The sequence below is a fragment of the Hesperophylax consimilis genome, chromosome 12 (genome assembly GCF_061612785.1).
Source record: "Hesperophylax consimilis isolate HC1 chromosome 12, BYU_Hcon_1.0, whole genome shotgun sequence".
In the NCBI taxonomy this organism is placed as follows: domain Eukaryota; kingdom Metazoa; phylum Arthropoda; class Insecta; order Trichoptera; family Limnephilidae; genus Hesperophylax; species Hesperophylax consimilis.
The window spans coordinates 34,579,775-34,602,535 of record NC_142847.1 but is presented as its reverse complement, the minus strand read 5'-3'; the positions used below and the strand labels follow the sequence as shown (position 1 = coordinate 34,602,535).

At 33.5% G+C, this 22,761-nt stretch overlaps 1 protein-coding gene across 2 annotated transcripts in view; it reads right to left on the bottom strand.

Moving 5' to 3' along the window:
• LOC149419544 (sodium-independent sulfate anion transporter-like) overlaps positions 1-22,486 on the bottom strand; it is a 120,820-nt gene extending 98,334 nt beyond the window's left edge. The window contains exon 1 of one of the 2 annotated variants that reach the window (XM_089638376.1): positions 22,339-22,486. The gene's annotated coding sequence lies outside the window, so the exon portion shown is untranslated. Of the gene's footprint in view, positions 1-5,192; positions 5,538-22,338 lie in introns of those variants that run through there. The other variant, XM_089638375.1, reaches the window with a different exon arrangement.
• Between the last annotated feature and the right edge of the window lie 275 nt (positions 22,487-22,761).

The window sequence follows — 22,761 nt, the reverse complement described above, 5'->3', positions numbered from 1 at the left end:
ATTTTCATTTTGATGAAATATCATGGAACCGTGGTTAATATGTAAACGTTATAGAATATTACCACTTTCGAATTTATAATTATCGTAAAATTTAAAACAGTTCATTTTTTACCACATTCTCCAACAATTTTACCACCATTAAAAAAAAATCTTCTTTTCGAAAACATGACAGTAATGGTCGAAAGAAATTATGGTAAATATTTCCCTAACAGCCTCACTTTTAATAGGCACAGATTACGGAAATTACACTTGTTTCAACTTAATTACTACAAAAAACAAAGATTTACGTCGGGATAGATACGAGTAGTAAAAGATGCATTATAATTCTAAGTTTAATAGAATAAATTTACCTGATAAAACGATTGTTTCAATCTAAATACGCATAAATTACTTAATTAATCCAAACTAAGAATCTAATAACCTATTTTGTGCAGTTGTTTCTTGTAGTAATTTTTTAAACAAATGGCACTGCTCCCCACCAAACAAACAAGAGAATGGATTTCTCAACTGAGATGGGTAAAACTGTTAAAAAATATATGTATGTATAAATATTTATTTTTTTGTAAATTTAATACATGTATTATAAAACAATGCATGTATTAAATAAATAAATGAAAGTGTGATTACCATAATTTCTGCCTAAAAGTGCAGCGGTTAGGTTAGGTTAGGCTAAACGTGCAGCGGTTAGGGAAATAATTACCGAAATGATTTAAAAATTAAAGCATATAAAAATGCGTATCATTATTATACAAATATAACCACGGCAAAGGTTAAGGCGATGCCATACGTAGTAATGCAAAATCATGTGTTTTTGGTTTGAAAATTTGGTCGCCTAGAAATGTTTCAGATGCTTTAATTAAATTTAAACTTCGGTTTATGGGCGAAATTCCTAAAAAATAAAACTAGTTATTTTTATACTAACTTTGGGCCGGGGAATCCGAATCTGGAAGAATTAGGTTGCGGCAAGCAATATTAACTGAATTACACGACTTTAAAATTTCGACGCACAAACAATTTAACTGGCCATTTTGAACGCTTTCTGACAATAAAACTAGTTATCTTTATACTAACTTTGGGCCGGGGAATCCGAATCCGAAAGAATTAGGTTGGGGCAAGCAATATAAACTGAAATACACGACTTAAAAAATTTCGATGCAGAACAAAATACAATACCCCAATTTCGACAAGTTGTTGACAATAAAATCCATAGAAAAATAACCAAAGATATATCACCAATATAAAATTAAGTGTTGCTAGTAAGCAATAAAATCAATAACGTAAAATAACATGTTTATAATTTCAGTAATATTTCTTATTCAAACAGTTAGATTTAGGTTTATTATCAAGAAAGATGAGTTTTTATGTCGGGGGAGACGAAAAAATATGCATTTTATATTTTAATTTTGCTAACATTAATTCATTTACATAAAGTATTCAGATACATTTTATTCACTTTTGTATCACAAACCATGTTACACAAACCTAGCGTAGCCGCTAAACTACTTGAAAACTGGGATGTTTTCTTGCCTTGACGCGAGTAGGCGCTACGAAGGGGGCACTTTCTTTTCTATCACAAACCATGTTACACAAACCTAGCGTAGCCGCTAAACTATGTACTTGAAAACTGGGATGTTTTCTTGACTTGACGCGAGTAGGCGCTACGAAGGGGGCACTTTCTTTTCTATCACAAACCAAAATAAATAAATATTTTTGGGAGTTGGTAACACTGTATGTAATATCTTTGGTTATTTTTCTATGGATTTTATTGTCAACGTGTCGAAAATGGGGTATTGTATTTTGTTCTGCATCGAAAATTTTAAAGTCGTGTATTTCAGTTTATGTTGCTTGCCCCAACCTAATTCTTTCGGATTCGGATTCCCCGGCCCAAAGTTAGTATAAAGGTGTATAAAAGATAACTAGTTATATTGTCAGAAAGCGTTCAAAATGGCCAGTTAAATTGTTTGTGCGTCAAAAATTTTAAAGTCGTGTAATTCAGTTAATTTTGCTTGCCGCAACCTAATTCTTCCAGATTCGGATTCCCCGGCCCAAAGTTAGTATAAAAATAACTAGTTTTATTTTTTAGGAATTTCGCCCATAAACCGATTTTTTTCCGAATACATCTTCGCCTTTGAAATAATAGAGTATTTTTTAGATAAGTCTTTTTATAATCCCAGAAAAAAATAATGTAAAGGGCTATAAAAACTGCTTTAAAGTTCAAAATTTCCTACTTACGAACCCATTTTCGGTTATGATTTTGTTGTATAATGTGACAAATTATTTAATTTATAAAATGATCGAAAAAAAAAAAAAATATTTATGCCTGAACATCCTTAAAATAATATAAAAGGCACTTTTTGGCCATTTTTTTTCTAGCATAAATCAAAACAGGCGGATGGTGTTAAGCGGGAATTTAAACCTTATCGCCATCTACTTACGGTTTGTTATTGATAGCGGCTCAATTAAAAATATTACACGACGTAGTGCATCGCCTTAACGCCTAAACTCAATGAAATTTCGACAATTGTTGGGGGAAGATTTGCATTTCTCTACTAAATTAATATATAGTAGGTTTAGTTTGCCTGGTTTACGGTGATGTGATTTCGGTTACAAATACGTCAATGTTTTCCAACGTCTATATGCGGCTAAAATCCACCACAAAATACAATAATCTGATCCGTCGGTCGAAAGAATTATTGTCTTACAGTCTCCATTTTTACATTCACAGTGTATGTAACTTGCTAAATAAGCAACCTTCGCGCGTTCATGTCCAGTGCCTATCAGAATGCCATCTGATAGTATTATTGTCCCAGCGTCTGGACGGTGTAGGCCCTCTGATTGGTCAAATTTAAATTGTCTGTTTCGGGTAACTTGAATATTAAGACACAATTCCATACTAAATTAGGATCGCCTCATAATAATACGAGATTTCTTCATAAGCATCGTTTCTGCTCATATAATTTTTGGATAATATCGAAGAAAATATGTTTTAGAAAGTTCATAATCCATTGGATTAATTACATTACAATGAAAATTCTCCACAGTTACGTGATTATGTTTGACGTTTATAAAAATTCACGCGTTTCTTCAAGATGGCCGACAGAGCGCACCTCTGGCGGTTTAAAAACGAACCAAATGCCTGGTGCGAATATTTAAATATGCAGCTAACAATACTTGACTACTTACCATTAACAAGCGTTTTATAAGAAGATTTCTTCTGGAAGCTTATCACTTTGTAATGGCATTTATCATTATTTTTTATATTTTTTTTTTCTTATTAATTATATCTGATTTTATATTGGCATGTTTTCTAATTTCTAAAATTGCAAAATTATTTATTTGCGATGCTTTATATCCTGAGTGAAGTATTTTAAGACCTGAATTTTTATCGAAAGTGTGATCATTATTTAAAAGATTATTTGCAAACTCAGATTCACTATTTCCATTTATAGCCCTGCGATATTCTTTAGTTCTGACTTCAAAGTTTCTATTGGTTCTACCTTTGTAAAAGATATTACAATCATCTCAATTGAGTTTTTAAACTCCTGTTTTTATTATTATTAAGAATATATTTCTTCATTGTTATTAGTGTAAAACGCCAGTTGAATGGTACCAGGATTGTTTATATATATATAATTTTAGAAGTATCGTTATCCACAAACAGAATTCTACGCCATTGTTTATTTCTATCTTTAGAAAGACCGTTTGAAGAGAATGTGTTTAATTTTTTTATTTAGTATTTCAACTCTCAATTTATTAGAATAACCGTTATTAAATGCTATTTGTCTTATGAATATATTGTTTTATGGTTATATGCTATTTGTTTTTTTCAGGTCTTAAAATACTTCACTATAAATAATTTTGAAATTTTAGAAATGAGGAAACATATTAATATAAAAGCAGATATAATTAACAAGAATTTTTTTATAAACTCTCTTTTAAATATTTTCCCACTCAACTGGTCTTTCCCGTCTAACGATATTGTAATTCCTAATTATTATAAACCCAGCCTACTCTTACTCCTCCCCCCTCCTTCCACTTCTTCTTTCCCAATTGCAATCTATATTTAATTTTTGACTTCGGTGTATACACAATAAAATGTAAACATTATATTTATTTATTTATTGGACAATTTGCATAGCGCCGCTTTTGTGAGATATCACCTCAGGGGCGCTATATTGTAATAATCTACCTTTATATATAGATTTTTACTCTCCTGATGAAGGTGTATATATAATCTAGCATTAAACTTTATTAGATACAGTAACAGTTGTAGGTAAAGAATTACCACCAGTTGGAGTAAAATTAGCACCTTTTAATTAAACCGACTGCTAATGTCATCGCACAATTACCCTCCTTTTATTCATAAACACGGGTACAATTAATCAATATGTAATAATCTATTATTTAAGTCAACTTTGTTAAAACTATCTTTAATTGTGACAAACTAAACGATATTGATTCAACTTATAGACATTGACGGTTGTAACACATATTTAAGCACTGCAAGTCTCCTATGAGCTAATTATATTAGGTACGATAACAGTTAATATCAGTTTTAGACATGTAGTCAATAATAGTGTTTCATTTGAAATAATCCATCACAAATACGTAAAATTTCATTTATTCAAACAACTGTCATTCTTATTATGCGTAAATTTAGAATGTTATTATTAATTAACTCCTTCCTGTTCCGTGTTTTAACAATATATATACTCACCCTCTCTCTGTGAATGTTCTAATATCTATCTATTAAATGTAACTGTTGTTAATATCACTTAAAATGGGCGAAGCCCAAGTAAGAGCCGCCCGCAGGGCCTAGCAGAAAAAAACCCGCGGAGCGGGTTTTTAACTGCTAGTCATTATTATTAAACTAGCTGTACCCCGCCACGCTATGGCTCAGTCTGTATGTGGAGATGGAGAAAAAATAGCGTCTTTTGCAAACAAGTCCAACAGATGGCGCTGATTTAAAATAAAAATAAATAAAAACATTATTTTAATAAAGCAATCGATGAAGAACTTTCAGAGATTTAAGATTTGAGTAAACGAATATTAACCTCTTTATTTATATAGATCGATAGATTTAGATGGTGTTTTAAAATAGTACTTGACTTTAAATACATCGGGTTTTATGCGTTCCTTACAAATAACCAAACGGTTTATTAACCAAATAATATGTACAGTAAATAACTCACCTTGTCAACAGGGAAGCGACAGTTTTCCAAAATACAAAATGAAGATTTTCTTTACAATATTAAAATACAATCACTTTTCAGCACTTAACTTTTGACGCCGGCAAAAAAACCAGACCGATTCGTCTGTATTTTTTCAAACAGAAAAAAATATCAGTCCGATCGCAAATGTAGTTTCATGTGTCTCTTTATGCGAAGTGTGGGTAAACCCCGGTGCGCGAAGTGAAATCGCCACTCGGCGAGAGGTTGCGATTTCGCGAGGAATACGATGAGCGCGAAAACAACGGAGCAAGTACGCAGACGTCCGTCCGCAAACAGAGTTGACCTGAGACTGAACGTAAACCGGCCGACACGTGGTCGTTTATTATTTATATTGACAATGGCAGAGTTGGAGTGGAACGTAGAGAGAGCCAAGTAGAATTAAAATGAATAAAATACTGTTAAATATGCCGTTGAGTTGTGCACTTTAGTTGTACACATTTAAAAAATAGTTTTTGACGGCCGGCATAGTCCAGTGGTAACGCATTGGACTGCCATTCCGAAGGTCGCGGGTTCGTACCCGGCGTGCGCAAATAAATTTTATTTGATTAATTTGTGTTATTTCACAATTAATTAATTAAAATAATATATAGTATATTTGCGGCACGTTCCAGAGTGGAAGATACTACCAGTATCGCCCTGGTGTAAGACCACCATTCAGAATTGAAACGTTGCTCCAAATGGCTTTAGCCGTGTTTAGTTACTAGATCTGAATAGCCAGGTACTTCCCCACCTTCCTCTTTCGCTTCCCCACTTACCTTCAGCCTCACAACATCCCCCAATTGGGGATGCCATAGTCTCACTGGCTCCAGACGGGAGCAGTTGGGACTCTTGTGAGGTATTCACTATAAAAAAAAATAAAAAATAAAATAAAAAAATAAAAAAAATAAAAAAACAACTAAGAAAGACCCACGGAAAGCATCATGACCTAACATTCAGGTCAATAAAAATCCAATTGGATATGAGGAATATAATTTCCCTCGGTCCTATATCATTTTTTGTGATACTGTGTGGAGGGTCCTTTTTAAGGAAAGGAAGGAGAGGAAGTTCTGGGAAGGTAAAGGGTATGAAGGTTGGGTAGGAATCTAGGGATCAGTGTGTTGGTTATCCAATAAATGGTTCTTAGGGCGGCGGTACCCAAACCGGCCTTCTAAACTTGGTAGCAAGAGCGAGAAAATTTTAATACAAATTTATCACTTATGAAATTCCAAATAACAAAGCCTTGGTGATCACAAATGATGATGAAAGCACAATCAGACAATAATAATAATAATTGTAATATTCTTAAAAGTGTATGAATTCACCCATAGATGCCGCTAGATTAGTATATTAGGTTACCCATAGATGGCGTTAGCTGTCGAGAATAGCAGGAGTTTTGTTGTTTAAGAGAGTTTGTATTTAAAACACGGAAGGAAAATCCTAAAAAAAGGAAAAACAAAAAAAATAATAATTTATGAAATTTGATTGTAAAAAGATTATAAACGTACTTTTAAATACTTTCGGCCCTGATCATTTAATTCGTGAGATTTTTTTAAGCTGTTTTATAAGTGATTATTTTTGACTTGTAGCATTTTATCAGATTGCATACATTCTCATAGCGCTTTGTACCACTTTCGATCAATCAACCACTGTTCGCTACAATTGATCGATGAAACGCGGCACTTAGTGACAAAACAACCTTCCGAAGATAACCCAGCCATACAAATTGCCGTCCCCCTTTACCAAGCTTTGTAAATTTACTACTAAGGTTTATTGAGATTTTTATTCTCGCAACCGTATTCGGATTGGTTCATTTTTTTATCAGCAGAAATCGCGATTTTTTTTTCTTGTCTTGAATTCGGCACATGGTGCTTGTTACGCACGATTTGAATTTGGAACGGACAAAGCAAACTTTTAAATGAAGTGCCATTTTAAAAAAAGAACAATGCAGAATTGCATTTACATAATTCATCGTTCATTCAGAATAAATGAAGTAAAAACGGTTTATGCCTTTCAGAACTAGATAATATATTATAATTTGTACACGACATAGCAACCCAGAAATGAAATAGTTTTCAACAGGCCGTGGGAAGCTAAAAACACTTTGCGTAATGAAGTTACTTCGTTGACATCACAATACTTCAATTCACAGACATTCTCATTGAGAATTGCTGATCAGTTTCGAAATCACCGACTGTTTTAAGCGCAGATTGGTAAAAATCACGGGGTATTATTATTGTAGCATTTATTAAAAAAATATATTTACCTCAGGATCTTCGCCTTGTCAATTTCAAATCAAACATTGTCAATTTTAGAGACAATCAGAAATTTACGTATCGAATTAACTGGAAAAATTACGACATCGATCAAAAATCCCGAGATATATAATCACTGTTTGTTGTACTTAACCGCACTTTTTTATTTTTGTACTGTTGCTTATGAAACTTATGATTTTGATTATTTTTCAATTTTGTACTATTTGGTATGTGAAACTTGTAATTTTGATATCAAAATACCAATGTAAAATTGTACCTATTAACTACCACCTGTGTATTGTAAGTTCGTCTCTCTCCTCCCGTCCTTCAATGAGTTTTGTAACTCATCGGGATTGCTCTAGCAAGAAATAAAAATAATTTTAAAATGTTGAAAACTGTACTTTGTTGTTTGACATAACATATGTGAAGTAAAACTTTGAATGGGCCATTAATTTATGCATATTTTATAATTGTTTCTTACCGGCTACTTGAGAGGAAGCTATAATCCAAAATATGTATATTCTTGGTATGCCTTATATCGTCACGAATATAAAATAAAACTGGTTTTAGCTGTGAATGAAACTATTATCAAATTAAAAGAAAATAACCAACATTATTTACACCAAAATAATAAAAAATGTTCACATGTTTCAAAACCGAAGGTTTCTTATCAATAATATAAATATAAATATCAATAATACAAAAAATAAAAATGTTTCCAATTGAATTAATCTTAAGAATAACTCACTTCAAATAAGTTTAAAATCATTTTATTTTGAATTACTTACTTATTGTAATAAAACAATGTACACTCCTCTTCCAGCCACAAGCTAATGCTTCTATGGAAGAGGGGTCTTGAAATATTTGATCATATATTGTAACAAATAAACAAAAATGTACTTATACATGGTGTCCGGAAACTCGTAGTACAAGCGGGAAACTGGTGAATCTACATCACATTTGGAGTCGATTTTGTAGTATAATTTTTTTTGATTTGAGCTTTCGTTTTCGAGTAAATCGAGTCAGAAGTTGATTTTTTTTTGATCAAATTCTTATAAATTATTACTAAAGATCAAAGTACCCAACTAATTAAAACTATTTAAAAGTAAAACAAATAAAGAAACCCGGATTTAAAGCATTATTTTGAAATCACCCTTCATTTAATCTGGTGTAATCATAAAATATTTCTGCTCTGCAGGGTTAAAACATCTGTTGTTTTAAATTGCATACCTATCTCTGACATATTCGCAAAACCAAAAATTTTAACCCTGAAATAGCCGAAAATTTTTTTTTTTTTTATGAAAATGCTCAAATCAAAAAACTTTATATTTATTTGGGTTCCCCATGTGGTGTAGATTCTCCAGTTTCCCGCTTGTACTACGAGTTTCCGGACACCGTGTATAATAAATATAATAAAAAAAAATTTTAAAAAAATATATATATATACAAGGTGTACTGAAAATTGAGACATACAAGGATAGACAAAAAAACTACAAATAAATAGGTGATAATTAATGAGTTATTGTTTTAAAAATAATAACATCAAATTATTATTAAAAAGAAAAGTAAAACTATTTTTACGGTATTATTATATTTTGTAAATGTTAATACACTAATTTAATGAAGACTTATTTTAATACATTAATGTAATCAAGACTTATTTTAATGCACTAATGTAATCAAGACTTATTTTAATACATTAATGCAATCAAGACTTATTTTAATACACAAATGTAATCCAGACTTATTTGAACACACTAATGTAATCCAGACTTGTTTAAATACACTAATGTAATCAATCATCGCTTTTATATCCAGAGCGTCCCAAAACAATAAGAATTTTAATGATATTGACATATTTTCGTATAGTTTAGGAACATTTAAAAATATACTTAAGCTATTATTAAATAATTATTAATTAATTGATTTTTAGATAATATCCACACTTAGGCTTTGCCTTGGTGTGGTACGTACATTTACGTACATTTATTACAATATTTTATGTAACTATCCACGTATGTATGAAAAAAAATCAATAAATAAAAAGATATTGCAAGTTATCATGTTGTTGATATGAACCCTGTCCAGTTGCATTTGATTCATTTTATAAACATTTGTTCAGTTTAGTTTATACATATATTAGTGATTATTGGTGTTGAGTGAGGATAAAATTGATATATTGTAATTTATTTGTTTTCTTATATGCTATGTTATTTTTATTTTATTTAATATTTTGTATTTTTTGTAAATATTTTTTGCCTACGGGTGGGTACTGGACCCTTAGTTTGTTGTTATAATTTTATGTTTAAGTGAAAACCTATCATTAGATATTATTTGTATTATTTATAAGTTGATTATTTAATCACGTAAAAAATCTGTTGATTTTCCCGAATAAATAAAAAAAAAATTCACAAGACTTATTTTATGTAAAAGCCCCACAGACATAGGAATTAATAGACGAGAAGATAATGGCGAGGGGTAAAATCAACTGTTGAAGAACGAAGGGGGTAAGGCTGACTGTGATTCGTCAATAAATCAATCTAACAGTAAATAGGCATCTCGCATTATAATCTCACCATTTGGTTCTTAAAAGTAAAATCTGCTTTTAAATGAATAGACATTTTTACATGGGAGCGCAAATTACTCGCCACGTTATGAACTAATTTGCGAAGTCCAAATTCGGCAAAGTAAGGCAGCTTCTATTTTCAGAGTCGTAGTTAGTTTCAGAGTATTTAGTTAAGACACTTTTACAAATGTTTCATAATTTACTTACCCCAGTAAACAACGATGAGCACACTTGAGAATCGCTACATTGTGATGTGATAGTATATGTTTCTAAAACTGATCCATATAATACGGTGTGAATAAGCTTAAAATAAAGTAAAATAATGCTTACTTATGGAATGTAATACGACAATTGGGTTTATTCTCTTTTTCACATCTATTTTTACAAGTTTTCATATCACAAGTCAACATTTTGCAGTGTTATTTCGTAAAATGAACCGATGATGCCTCGACCATAGTTCGCACAAGAATGATGACGTCACGTTTTCAAATTTCACTTGAGGCCATACGCGAGCACAGCCGGTTCCAATGGAACCGGTATGGGGAGTGGGGATAATACGCTTTTAATCACTTAGGGCAGGTCTACTAATATTCATATGTCTATGATTACATCTAATTTAATTCCACTCCGTATCTCATTCCGTTATATTGCGTTAAGTGTTCCTTGAGCGTCCCCGACTTCTTCTACCATTCACATTTGCGTCATATATTCACCTTACACTCACAGATGAGAAATTTCTCATTTCGTCGTGCCAATACTGGAGTAAACTTTTCAATTACATTGTTTATTAACTGTTCCGTCACGCCGATTGCTTTTGACAAGCCGTGTGCTAACCAATAGTATGGTCAGAATTTGAACTGTGCAGTTTAAATTCACACACGTCAGCTATAACCACGGAGTGCCGTGAGCCGCACAATCGCACAAAAACGTTCGTCCTGTCAAAACCAATGTGTATACTATCGCCGGTTATTTATCGGAATAATCCCTTAAACGTATTTTATCGCAATCCAATTCAAAATAACGAGTGCTACCGTACAACGATCACCATTCCAGTGATGACAGATGATTCTCGAGATGCAGATTTCGTTCGCCACCCGGTAAGCTGACTGTGAATTAACCTTACAAATTGTGTATTCGCATTCGCCTGTCATAAGCCATAGGCTTCATCCATGCTTTATCTGTGTGGATTAGCCCTTTAAAATACGACTATCCCAACCCTTGTTCGTTCCTCGAACATTAACCCTTCAGTACTTTCATCACGTTTGGACAGTTTACAATGTTTTCTGTGTATATTCAAATGCGCTATATAATCTTATTTTTAAATTTTCCATAAAAACAAATAATGTTATAGAAACTAGAAAAAATTATCTCCCCGATGCATTTAAAATAAACATTAATAATTCTAAATAAGAAAAATGTTAATATCAAAGTGAAAAGTGTTATCAAAAACGCTAACCACATTTTTACTTAAAATTTTACTCCAATCATAAAAAAATTGAGAGAACTCGATAATTTGAAAACACGTTCATTTTATTTGGGGAATTTGTAAGAAAACTGTAACTACACTTTTATCTCGTTCATATAATAAAATAATAAGAAATATTTCTATGTTAAACCGATTGCTACGATAGCGGCGTGAAATAGGAATTATTCATTTAAGCTATTTTTAGGATTTATTTAAGATTCTAGTATAAATATTTGAGACACACTAAAAAGAATGGTTATTTCTCTTTCTAACATCAAAAAAATTAAGAAAAAAAAAATGCTTTTATAAAATATGGACGCACGGTCATATATGACCCTCAAACGCTGGAGGGGTTAATACAAGTATTTTTCTTTGTGGTTATGTATACAATTATATTGGAGTAAGTTCATCAATGACATTGATTGAAGCAGAATTTGCGATGCAGCCGTGTTTGAGGAGGAAAGTTACCAAATTAGAGTAGGTAGATTCATATATCCTAGTACACAAAACATATTTTTTTGTTCAGATAAAAATACGGATTCCAGCTTTTGAGAAAACATTTCCTTAAAAAGACCCTCCACACAGCATCCCAAAATATGACATAGTATATAGTGCATATAGTACATAGAGTGTGGGAAGTAAAAATAAAAATAAAAACTCAAAAATGAAAACTTTGTAAATTGCTAATACGAAAAATACCTACACCGTAATCTTTTAAATTCTATATGCACCTATTTAGTGTCATAGGAACGTCTAAACCAGTCATACTCAACCTGCGGCCCGCCAAGATATTTTGTGCGGCCCTCAATACATTTAATATCAGGAACATGGTTTTTCAAAATCTGGCATTCTATATCACGTTAATTTGGGATTAATTGCGACTTTGACGTACAGACATTGAAACCGAAGAGGATAGTCGTTGTCGTGTCAACTCTTATATTAGATCTGGTATAAGAGTGTTGCTAGTGGCAACACATAAATTTTTGACAGCTCCAAAGTTAAATGCGTCACATTCACAGTGTTGCCAAAAAAACTGATTTCAGTGTTGCCAACGAAAAAATCTAAAAAATCGAAATGGAATTCCGTAGCTACCCCCCCCCCCCCTCCATGGATTTCGAAAAAAAATTGTGGGGAATCACATATGATGTTTTTGGCTGGGCGGAATTTTTTTAATTTTTTTTCAGCGAAGTTCTGTAACAACCCCCCCCCCCCCGTGGATAACAGATATTTTGTGGGGAGCACTCGTTTAGAATTTTTTTGTGGGGAATTATGTTTACAGAAATTCTTTAACAACCCCCCCCCCATGGATTTCGAATAATAAAAGGGGGAATCAAGCCCAATTCCCCACAAATATCGGCCCGCGTAGCTTTACAAACATATGAATGTGGCCCGCAGAAGAAAAAGGTTGAGTATCATTGGTCTAAACGATGCAATACGAAAGGGGATCACAATCGTAAATGCGAATATTACGACCACAATTAAAATGCGTAGATAAACTAAATTGGCGAATGGTGTTCATTGCGCAATGTTGCCGGACAACAAGGAGTGCGCCAATATACAATGAAAGGTTAATTAAGTGCACTTGAACGCTGTCGAACACCACTAGTAATTAAATTTAAAAAAGCAGATATTCAAATACAGGTTTTTTTAAAAATCGTAAAGGCCACAAGAAAGCTGCGAAATACGCCATACGTTGCATAAGGGAACTTGTTCGGATAATTTCACTAAAGCTAACGAAATAACAAAACACTTTAATTAGAAAAAAATTACTGGATTTTTTTTTATTTTACTAGCATCGCTTTTTCACACCTCGAAAACAAAATGAGTGTATGAGTGTATGAGTGCACTATGAAGTACTTAATTATGCTATTAAAATAACCCTATGAGTCATCGTTTGGGAATAACTAACATAAAGACATTCTGTCAAATTTAAACATTACACTAATTGGGGAAACTTTACTGGGGTAATAACCATTAATAATTTCTAACATTTTACTCAGAAATCAATTAAGAAATCAGTAATTGAAATTAAAATACCTACCTAGAAATAATATAAATGTATCGTCTGTAAGTGGGCTACCCACAGTTTGATAATGCCTTCAGAGGGCGAAACAGCTGTCACACGTAATAATAATTACAGAGCAGAACTTGTTTAAAAATAAACTGTTTTTATAAACCCAATAACAATATTATTGAATATATAAAAAATAAAATGGAGTTCTACAAATTAAACTTAATAACAATAAATAAAATATATGCATTTCGAAAAGTATACATTGTATCGAAAAAAACTTTTTTTGGAAATTCTTAATTTGAAGTTGATAAAATGTTTTCTCTATGGACTCAACTATAGCAAAAAATAGCCTAATTGAAAAAAATGTGACTACAGCAAAAATTTTATAAATTTCTTAAAAAATTGAGTATTTCCATATTTTTTAATATAATATAGTTTTTCACTTGAAATAACAATTGTAAGATTTTGTTAGTTTTGTCGTTTCCAGCAACATTGACACTAACTAATTCATGAAAATAAGCTAAGAAGCTTGTCCAAAGAAGCGATGCCAGCAGTCCACAGTGGAGTGCTGGTACCTACCCTGATGTAAGGCAGGGAGGCATGAAACTAGCAGAGGGGGGATGAAAATATACTGAATGCTGTAGAAATGAGATCCCTGAGGCGTGTGTGTAGTAAAACTATGTATGATCGTGTGAGAAATGTGGAGATCTGCAAAGAATGCAAGGGTGATGTAAGCGTAATGACTAATAATGAGTAGGTTTAAGAAAGGGACGCTCAGATGGTCTGAACATGTAGACTGAATGAATGAAGAAAGGAGTGTAAGGAGAATATATATGACGCAAATGTGATTGGTAGCAGAAGTCGGGGACATCTGAGGAAGACATGGCACGATTAAGTGAATCAGATACCTGAGTCAGGCCACGTCAAGAGTCAGAATAATTAAAAGAGTATGAATGAGACGAAGGATGAATGTGAATAAGGCAAGGAGTGTGTGCCAAGACCGAGTTGTTCGGCGGTCCTCTCTTCCTGCCCCGTGGGGAAACGCCGTGATGGTTAGTTAAAACTAAAATTTGTTAAAAAAAAAAACATTTTTTTTTGTTATTGTAGATATGTGGTGGGTACATAAAGACAACTTTTTATCAATTTTATATTTAGAATTTTCAGAAGAAATATTTTTTCTATACACCCTTGAGTATATCTTGCTCACTAAAATATCCATTTCAATCTGCATGCAAATAAATACAAAATTCTTCAACGGCTGAGCGTTACCTTACACAACAACTAAGAAGGTATTGCGCAACTTATGCTAATAAATTGATAATACCCACATTAAAAATATGAATACATAATAATCAAACTTACAATCTCAAAATTCTCAAACAGCAACAGTTATATTGATACTTCTGTAGTAAATTAATAACATTAAAAATATTGACAGTAAATAAATAAAAGAAACTTTACGAGTCATTATTACTGTTTTTGCAATCAACTTAAACTGGATATGGAAAAAAGTAGACTTTTAGAGCAGGTAGAATTAATTCATATTTATTGGCGCTGGATCGAAAGAGTCCGAATGGGGAAGTCAAAAGGTCTTCCTCAACCAGTCTCTCCCGATCCGGCCCGCCACGCAGTAGGTGAGCAAACGCATAAGCCCTAGACAAACCTCACCCCATGAACCCGGGCACCCCTGCTAAATCACCAAACGTAGATAACCACATGGGGTGACCTATGGCAAGAGTGTTGGTTATCCAATAAATGGTTCCCGGGGCAGCGGTACCCATACCCGCCTCCTAAAAAGTACACATAAACGGACCAGATCCAAGACGAAGCAGGCAACCACTCAATATGGACAGAAACTCATTGAGGAAACTGATAGGATTACTAACGGCCTACTGCCATCTCAGGAGACACATGGAGTTGTTGGGAGTGGAAAACACCAACAGATGCAGGAAATATGAACAGGATGAAGAGACTACAATCACCTTTGGTGCCAATGTCCCGCCCTGTTGAGAACAAAGCTCAGATACCTGGGAAGACACATTGTAGAACCAGAAGACATAAAACCACATATCCAATGACAACCCTCATGAACTTTAGGTACTAAAGGTTCCAGGTGACTGTTGAAGGATTGAGGTAAAATGGGAGATATCACAATGCGCCTAAGGCCTAAGTGCTCACGGGAACTCTACGTTAACCGTCTCCTCTTAAAAAAAAAATAATAATAATCTTATTCAACAGACTTACATAATTGGCTTCCGAGATATCTTCTCATATAAACTCAACCAAATTATGACTCCTTAAAAGCTTTTTGGACAGCTTTAATGGGAACAAAAAGGAACCCCCATTTGCATAAGTCACATGCTTTTCGCGGATGACGATTTTGTTATTTTCAAAATGATCCTGACGGCCTTCAAATTATACAGAGGTCAACAGCAAAGCAGGACTAACAATAAATGTCTTAAAAAATATATGATTCACAGCTTTTTTAATTCAAAAGATGTCCTCATCAATATAACCCGGCTATAACAATATTCAAATACAATAACAAACACATTAAAACTAACAATATTCATAGTTATTACAAGACAAAGTAGGTTTTACTAAAAAAAATTCTTAAATGAAAAAAAAAACCTTTTTTTAACCACTAATTTATGGGTAAACTTAAAACTATTCATGAATTGCTCCTTTATAGATGGCGCTAATTTAATTATTTTAGGAAAAAACACTTTTTACAAGTTATGCTATATGTTTGTTTGCGCAAGTACACACTTAATATGAATATGAATAAATAGTTTTATCCGTATGCCCATATAAAAACTCAATTCTTTCAAGAGAGGCATACAAATGTAATACGGGATTAAATCACCGATACAATATTGCATTTATATACAGGGTTTTCCAATAAGAGGTGTTATTTTGAATAGCCCGCTATTTCGGTAGATGTTGCTTTTGAAGCTGTCATTTTTTAACATTTGACAAGTAGAAACTACGTCATTAATAAAAATGGAACGATACACGCTTCTTCAACAACGCATTGAAATTATTAAAATTCACTTGAGTGGATAAAATGCAAATCATCTTGAGGTCCCATTTCCACCTCGGTGGCTTCGTCAACAAGCAAAATTGTCGCATCTGGGGCTCGGAACACCCAAGAGTTATTGTTGAAAAGCCTGTTTATCCTCAACGTGTGACTGTTTGGTGCGGTTTATAGTCCGGCGGAGTCATTGGACTTTGCTTTTTCGAAAATGAGGCTGGAGCAACAGTTACGGTGAATGGATTGCGCTATCGAGAGATGATTCATGTTTTCTATGGCCAGAATTGGATGGTATTGATCTGGACAACGTTTACTTTCAACAAGACGGCGCTTCGTGCCACACAAGCAACGAAACTATTGATCTTTTACGATTGAATATCGAAATAACACCTCTTATTGGAAAACCCTGTACCTTTCTTGAAAGACTGGAGTTTTTTCACAGACAAAATTATTTGTTCGTGTTCATATTACGTATGTATATTCCCTTTGGGAGGCGAGTTTGAGTAACTCCGCCCCGGGAACCATTTATTGGAAAACCAACACCTCTGCCATTGGTCACCCGAAATGGTTTGCTACTTTGGTGATTAAGCAGGGGTGCCCGGGTTCATCGGTTGAGGTGTGTTCAGGATGCGCCAGCCAACCAACTGCGTGGTGTGCCAGATCGGTAGAGGGTGGTTTGGGGAGACCCTTTGACTTCTCCAACTGGTCTCTCGACCCATCGCTTTGCGCCGCAGTGGGTCGCATACGTCCGTCACTCCTGGACACACTAATCCCTAGATTCCTACCCAACCCTCAGACCTTTTACCTTCCCAAAACTTCCTCTCTTTCCTTTCCTTTTAAAAAACCCCCCGCACAGCATCCCCAAATATAACATAGGCCCTGAAGGAAATTATTTTCCTCATGGCCTCCTGTGTGGGGTTAATAAAAATAAAAATTTATTTTAATATTTTAAAGCATAAGTTGCAAAACGTGTGTGTTCCTAAAATAATTAAATTAGATCGGTACATGAATGCGTCTATTATAACGTATGTTCTGTTTACCCTCAAGAGCCTTTATTGTACATACTATATAGTATATTTATATTTTTTTTTACAAATTTGCGGAAAGGGGTCCGCGGCCGCAAAGATTTCTCATACATTTTTTTACCGGGCCTAGATTTACCAGTCTCTCGCTTGTACCACGAGTTTCAGGACTAAATAAATAAATAAAATCTGAAGGACAAAGGAGTGTTGGAGGCATAAGCTTATGTGGCTGGAAGCTGTTGACGCCAATACCGAAGACCTAGGCATAAGGAGCTATAGGAAACGGCAGGAGACTGGCAGGAGTGGAGGCGGTTCATAGAGAAAGTCAAGGATCTCCATCTCCATCTGATGGTGTATATGTTTACACCGGTGACCGGATAAGTCATCAAAAAGACAATTCAACACATCTACAAAAAGTGATATAAAGTCATGAAAAGTAATGAAACAAAAACTTGGTTAAATAGGTTACATAAGTAATTACTCTATCATCTTTTGTAGATGTGTTGAATTGTCATTTTGATGAGATATCGTGAAACCGTTTACACCTGTTACAAAACAAAAAGTCACCAGAGATAATATATTATATAACCTACACAAATAATTTTGTATGGTTGTTGATAGCCCAGCGGGTAGAATGCTCGGCTAGCAATCGGACGGATCGAGTTTTATACTCATAGTAGGCACCGACGTACTGACTTTTCAGAAAAAGTTACATAATTTAGGTACTTGGTGAAAGGGTATGGACTATAAACGTAAGGGTTAAAAAAGACTCCACCAGATGACTGAAGAAGAAAACGGAATTACTTCAACAATGAATCGTTTCAGACGCCTTTTGTGCCAGAAATATCAGCTGTTGATTTATATAAACTACATCTATCACTTCAGTTAGTCACTCAATAATATTTACATCTTATTTGGCGTTTGGGGTCCTCTGAAATATATTTCGCAAACTGTTTTCTAGAAACACCTGAGCTAAGAACGGTGGTTCAATGAGGTCGCAACGTGTGTGATATTATATCTGTTGCGAATTGTGGCTGCTTTGGGAATGATTATATGTATACATGTTTGGTATTGAAAAATATTGATCCAACGACACTGACGTAAAATATAGAAGACTGGGTAAAGAAACTATATTGAGCAATTGGGTAAGTAAAAACATAGTTCAACGACACTGATATAAAATATAGAAGACTGGGTAAAGAAACTATATTGAGCAATTGGGTAAGTAAAAACATAGTTCAACGACACTGACATAAAATATAGAAGACTGGGTAAAGAAACTATATTGAGCAGTTGGGTAGGTAAAAAATAGTTCAACGACACTGATATAAAATATAGAAGACTGGGTAAAGAAACTATATTGAGCAGTTGGGTAAGTATAAAATAGTTCAACGAAACTGATATAAAATATAGAAGACTGGGTAAAGAAACTATATTGAGCAGTTGGGTAAGTATAAAATAGTTCAACGACACTGATATAAAATATAGAAGACTGGGTAAAGAAACTATATTGAGCAGTTGGGTAAGTATAAAATAGTTCAACGACACTGACATAAAATATAGAAGACTGGCTAAAGAAACTATATTGAGCAGTTGGGTAGGTAAAAAATAGTTCAACGACACCGATATAAAATTTAGAAGACTGGGTAAAGAAACTATATTGAGCAGTTGGATAAGTAAAAAATAGTTCAGCGACACTGATATAAAATATAGAAGACTGGGTAAAGAAACTATATTGAGCAGTTGTATAAGTAAAAAATAGTTCAGCGACACTGATATAAAATATAGAAGACCGGGTAAAGAAACTATATTGAGCAGTTGGATAACTAAAAAATAGTTCAACCACACTGATATAAAATATAAAAGACTGGGTAAAGAAACTTTATTGAGCAGTTGGGTAAGTAAAAACATAGTTCAACATCCCAAAAATCAATAATAAACGGGAACATGTGATATTGTCATTTTTAACAAAAGTTACATATCAACGGTTTAACTTAACTCCGTTTTTCTCGAAAATAAGATTTTAATGCCATTTGGTGTTAAATTAATCCCGTTTCGAATAGTAGAACTCCTTAATTCGTAAAAAGATCCACATAGTTTTTAGTAAAATGTCCATGGCGCCATTTTGCAACATTAAGAAAACTTACTAACTCCGTTTGGTTTTAGAAAGCCTTAAATAAACTACAAATTTTTAATGATCGTAAATAAATACAGAAAAATATGGTATCTTCTGAACATAAATAAAAATAATAACCTGTCTTTTAACCCTTAAATGCATACTGTTGCAAAACTGCAACATACCGTTCAAACCACCTTTAACTCTTTGGTGTATACTTAATGCATGCCGTTTTAGAACTATCAAGTTCACGGTAATATATTTTATCGAGTGGCATCACCTTTTTTTTCTTTCGCGAATGTCAAATGTCACTTTTTCTTTAACAAAGTGAAGATTCTCGGTTTGAGGTTAGAATTACAGTTTGGTTTTGCTGTTATTATTTTGATTTTCTTAGGTAAGTAGATACAATAAAGCCGGGAATACACATGCCTGTAGCTGGCACACTTGCATGCCAGCTCCTTGCACATGCCAGCTACTATCATGTGTATACGCTAACTTGCATGCCTGTACCTGCCTTGCCAGTAGATTGCACAACATTTGATTTACTGGCATGCAAGTTGAGGGAGGGGACGAGGGGGGCTATGAAACCGGCATGTGTGAACGTCGTGACAAGTACGGGCATGCCAGTAGCTGACCTGTTGTTCGCCGCGGCCTTTTCTCTCATTAAATTAGCCACACATTGTACTGCCAATTGCAATACGATGATATTCAATTCACTTCGAATGTTTTCCATTGCCAAAAAGCTTGAGACTACTCAGTCTCAGAGTGATTTGAGACACGTACTGTCTAGTGACTGGCATGTGTATACGTCTTGCAAATACAGGCATGCAAGGACGCAACTGGCATGCAAGTTTAACTTGCATGTGTATTCTCATTGCGCCAGTAGCTTGCACATGCCAGTAGCTTGCATGCAAGCTACTGGTCCATTTTACAGGCATGTGTATCGCCGCCTTTATACAATACTTATATGTAATAACTCGTATTTTTCCGGTAGACTTATTAGTTTTGAGAATTTTTTTTAGGTTTTTTTATTTTTTTTTTCATACGTAAATTGTTCATATTATTTTTTATTAAATAAATTGTGTTGTAAATCGGCAACATAGACATATGAATATTAGTAGACCTGCCCTAAGTGATTAAAAGCGTATTATCCCCACTCCCCATACCGGTTCCATTGGAGCCGGCTGTGCTCGCGTATGGCCTCAAGTGAAATTTGAAAACGTGACGTCATCATTCTTGTGCGAACTATGGTCGAGGCATCATCGGTTCATTTTACGAAATAACACGGCAAAATGTTGACTTGTACTATGAAAACTTGTAAAAATAGATGTGAAAAAGAGAATTAACCCAATTGTCGTATTACATTCCATATATAAGCATTATTTTACTTTATTTTAAGCATATTCACATCGTATAATATGAATCAGTTGTTACTATCACATCGAGAAACGTTTGGACGCGAAACACAAAGCTGGTTGGTTGCTGGGAAGTAAATTATGAACATTTATAAAAGTGTCTTAACTAAATACTTAAACGAAATATTCGACTCTGAAAATTGAACCGAATTTTTTTGCCGAATTTGGACTTCGCAAATTTGTTCATAACGTGGCGAGTAATTTGCGCTCCCATGTAAAAATGTCTATTCATTCAAAAGCAGATTTTACTTTTAAGAAGTAAATGGTGATATTATAATGCGAGATGCCTATTTACTGTCAGATTGATTTATTGACGAATCACAGTCAGCCTTACTCCCTTCGTTCTTCAACAGTTGATTTTACCCCTCGCCATTATCTTCTCGTCTATTAATTCCTATGTCTGTGATCGGCAACAATTTTTTTTATCAAATATCATTAAAAAATTACAAAAAAAATAAATTCTTTATATTTCCTTGCATATGCATGTAAATATCTACAAAATATTTTTTTTTCCAGAAAAATTAATAAATCATGCATTTAAGGGTTAATTTATTTTATCAATGTTTTTTGCTCCTCCTTTAATATTTTTCATACGACATTTAACCATTCTGTGAAATAAGCCGACGACATATTATAAACATGAAAGATGGCAAAATTAATTAATTAACTTAATTCAACGACAAATCAAATCTTGTAAAAGTTTTTCATTTTCGAAAGCCAAAAAAATGATGTGCTTTATCGTTTGATTACTGCTAGCAGGCTCCTAGTTGCTCTTAGTGATTTTATGAATCACTGGTTTTAAAATTATCTAAAAATATGTCACTTATTTGACAACATTAATTCTTTGTTTGTCCAAAAACATCTGTTACACAGGGATTTGAAACAGATGTCATGCACTTCAAATACAAAGAAAATTTCGTTCCAAAAGCACTTCATTAATTCGGCTTCGTATTTTTATTTACTGTAAATTATATTGGAACACCGCTGGAAAACTAATCACATTGCTAAAGAAAATATTTAGCACAAATTCTGTAGTCCGTCAAGATTTATTTTCGTTAACTTATCACATTTTATCATATATCACACACAAATTAAAATTTAAAACAAATAAATGGATAGCAATACAAATAAAGGAAACATTTAAAAATAATTTTGAATACAATAAATGCTATAATTTAGTTGCAATACAGTACAATTCAACGCAAAGAATTCATCAACATTGAAGTGCGATTGGATTCACCTACCTTTAGCGACCTATTTAGCACGTATCATGGACGCAAACTTGTCCTAGGGTATGCACGAATGATCAATCTCCCACTTGGAAACATTGCGTAACTTCTTTATTTCATTTTAACTCAAAACGAACGACAAAAACAAAAAGACACCGGAACCGATTTTAGCTAACCTACAATAAATATTTTTTGTTTATTTTATTTCGGCAAACGTCAAACCAGAGAGTGTCGATAATACAGGGAACCTTGTATCAGAAAGAAAATAGTTTGTTATTTGTTTCATAGATGGCATTGTAACTAACAAACCCCGCTTTATTTGAATAATTCATCATCAGCGAGTATTGTGAAAGCCAAAATAAAGAATAATAAAAAAATCAGCGAGTACAACTAATTTATTCACAACCAATAACCATCAACTATTTGTGAGCGGTTTAT